The sequence below is a fragment of the Chlorocebus sabaeus genome, chromosome X (assembly GCF_047675955.1).
Source record: "Chlorocebus sabaeus isolate Y175 chromosome X, mChlSab1.0.hap1, whole genome shotgun sequence".
Lineage (NCBI taxonomy): Eukaryota > Metazoa > Chordata > Mammalia > Primates > Cercopithecidae > Chlorocebus > Chlorocebus sabaeus.
The window spans coordinates 140,053,735-140,057,226 of NC_132933.1; the positions used below are offsets into that span (position 1 = coordinate 140,053,735).

General features: G+C 37.9%; 1 pseudogene; it reads left to right on the plus strand.

Annotated features, from left to right (window-relative positions):
- Nucleotides 1-296: 296 nt before the first annotated feature.
- Nucleotides 297-802, plus strand: LOC119620000 (large ribosomal subunit protein bL35m pseudogene; annotated as a pseudogene).
- Nucleotides 803-3,492: the final 2,690 nt, after the last annotated feature.

Below are 3,492 nucleotides of genomic sequence, written 5' to 3' on the forward strand. Positions count from 1 at the left end.
ACTTTGGGAGGTCAAGGCGGGTGGATCACCTAAGGTCAGGAGTTTGAGACCATCCTGGCTAACACGGTGAAACCCCATCTCTACTAAAAATACAAAAATTAGCTGGGCATGGTGGCGGGCACCTGTAATCACAGCTACTCGGGAGGCTGAGGCAGGAGAATTACTTGAACAAGGGAGGCGGAGGTTGCAGTGAGCCGAGATTGTGCCATTGCACTCCAGCCTGGGGACAAGAGTGAGACTTCATCTCAAAGAAAAAAAAAAAAGAAAGAAACTTGGCAACATAGCAGGATGGCAAGATGGCTGCCTCTGCTTTTGCTGGTGCGATGAGAGCAGCTTCAGGAATCTATGGCTCCTGAATATTTTTGCATCTCCAGCCCACCGAAACTGTGCCAGGAATGCCTCTCTTATTTCTGCATTGTCTACTGGATGTTTTAGTCATATTCAGACACCATTCATTTCCTCCACTCCCAGGCTTATCACATCTGTCAGAAACTTGACATGTGGGCATACTTCAGTGATCCCCAATAGAGTGGCCCCCTTGCTTCCAAGTGTCCTGAAGCTGCCAGTCAGAACTGTAATATACATCAGTACACAAAAAGACAAGAGAAAGACTGTGAAAACTGTCATCTATAGGTTTCTTCAACTTCATTCTGGCCTTTGGGTGAGGAGAAAAGCTGGTTATAAGAAAAAATTCTGGAAAAAGATACCTACAAGAAAAAAGCGATTGAGGGAATTTGTGTTCTGCAATAAATCCCAGAGTAAACTCTTAGATAAAATGACAACGTCCTTCTGGAAGAGGTGAAACTGGTATGCTGAGGATCCTTATCAGAACTATCATTATGAAACAAACCTGAAAGTATAGATCAGAAGTTTCACTTGTTTCTCAGTTATTGAATATGTATCTTTGTGTACATGACATCTTTGCAAACATAGGTAAATATAAAACCGATGTAAATTGTACCAGTTACTATGTAAACATCCAATGCCAACATTAAACTTATAAAAGTTTTTAAACTTAAAAAAAACAAACAAACAAACTTGGCATCATACATCTTCTCCCAAAGCTGGAAAAACACCTCTTTACTGATAGGAACTTAAATAAACCCCTTAAACAAGTTGCCCGAGTCTAGTTAATGCTGTGTTGCCAGCATGTGGAAGTACAAAGTCTCAGGTTTCTTTATGCAAGTTGCTTGGTTTGGATGAGCGTGTGAGTGAGAGGTAGGTATGAATCCCACTTCCTTACAGTTCATGCTAGTTTTTTCCACTCTCAGATGTTGTAAGTCAGGGTCTGCTTGATGCAAAGGAGGGAAGACTTTCATGACAAATATCGTGGTATTTGTATAACAAGTCTAAAAGTTTTAACCCCTTCAGTTAGATACAACCATGGACATTTGTCAAGTAATAATATTTTTATTAGAAATTTGCAGATACCTTGAGCCTGTTCTTTGTAATGACATGGAAAAAGAACACAGCCTACATATCCCTTTGTATATAGGATATTTTTAGCATTGTAAAGCCCCGGTGTCATAATTAACCTTGTCTTTTGTTTCTCATTCCCCTTTTAAACTAAAGTATGAAGCACTTCACTGCTTAGTTCTTCTGTAAGTTTCATTTTACTATGAAATGAAAGTGTTCTGAAGATATCCTTGACAGGATATGCAAACGAATGTAACAAAAACCTTCCTTTGTGTTGAAGGCTGGTCCTAAGTACATACTAGATTTTTCCAGATGAGTCCCAAAGGTCAGATGCCTTGAAAAAAGGCCCCTGATGCAAATAATCAAGTAGTTGACCTGGTAAAAAAAAAGAGGAAAGACTATTCATGCATGCATTGGTCTTTGAGCGGTTCCGCCTGCTGTCTTGTAAACTCAGAAGCAGTTTTCCTGAGGTGGGTGTTACTGACAATCTAGCTCACCATCTGAGACCCATAAGTAGATTCGTGAGTGGTGAGGTATAGTGAAGACCTTCACTTGTTTGGGATTCAACATACATGGCCAGCCAATGAAAATGTTAACTCACACCTGCATATGCCTTCATCTTGTTATGGAACTTGAGGCGCCATCATTCATAATGCTTGAAAATAAAACACCTGCAAGGCAGCTATTGTTAAAACCTAACTTGCCCACAAGAAAGCTGATGCTCAACGAAGTCAAATCTCTAGTAATAAAACCGGGTTACTATTCATATCTTGACTCTACTGCCCAAGTTCTTTCCGTAAGTCATCTAAACAGCCAGGACCTCAGCAATCTGACTAGATAAAAACAAAAAATTCTTCTTGAGTTTATGATCCTAAGGGTTTCTTTTTCATATTTAAAGCAGGTATTCCTATTAGATGCTGTCACATTTTGCTTATCTCTTGCTGTGTAACAAACCATCCCAAAACGTACCTGCTTAAAACAGCAACCATTTTATTTGTTCATGATTCTGTGGTTGACTGGGGCTCTGCTGGGCTGTTCTTTGGTTGGTTTCAGTTGGGGTCTCCTGTGAGGTTGCAATCAGATGGCTTTGTTCACATGTCTAGTTCCCCAGTGGGGACGGTTGAGAGGGCGTAGTCTTTTCCTCTTTTCTTCCCCATGTGGCTAGCTTGGGTTTCTTTTCACGGTGATTTGATCCTGAGAGTAAGCATTTCAAGAGAGATAAGCTCCAATGTGCCAGCACTTATCAAGTGTTTGCTTACATCATTCTTGCTAATGTCCTATTTATTGGCCGAGCCCAAAGTTCATATGGAAAGATACTCCACAGAAGTGTGAATACCAGGAGTTATGGTTCATCGGGAACCACCAAAGTAGCAATCCACCACTTGTAGTATATACAACAGAAATGTTAAAAATTTCATATTCAAGTCAAGATCTGTTGTTTCAGATTTTTTTGAAGAATATTGGATTTAAAATATATTACTTTAGAATACTATGCAGCCTCTAAAAGTCACATATTAGAATATTACATGACATGGAAAAAGGTACTATGCTAAGAGTAAACCAAAAAAAGTTTTAAAACAAGTATTTGTTTGTATGTATACTCCACTTTTAGCCATTGTTATTGCTGATTATTTTCATTACTTGTCTTTGCATTTATCAAAATTTTGTCAGTGCATATATACTATTTTTAATCAGTAATAAAGTATTTTTGCTATTGAAGAAAAAATCTAAAAATAGTATTGCAATAATAGGTGATAGGTTAACGAGGTTTGAGTATGTTTATAGGATATTATTTATATTGCTATATTGCTTTATAGATCCTGGAAAGGAAAATATTTGTAGTCAATAAAATAAAGTTCTTACAGAAATGCAAATAAAACAATACCCCAGTACTGTTAAATTATCAGATTGGAAAAAAGGAAAAAGATGATCAATTCACAGTGTTTGCCAGGATTTAGGGACTTTGGGTGAGAGTGCAAATGGATACAACATTTCTGGCAAGCAATTGAAATAGATTAGGATTTTAAATGGGCATTACTTTGTAGGAATTCTTACTAAAGAGGAAAATGTTTTAAA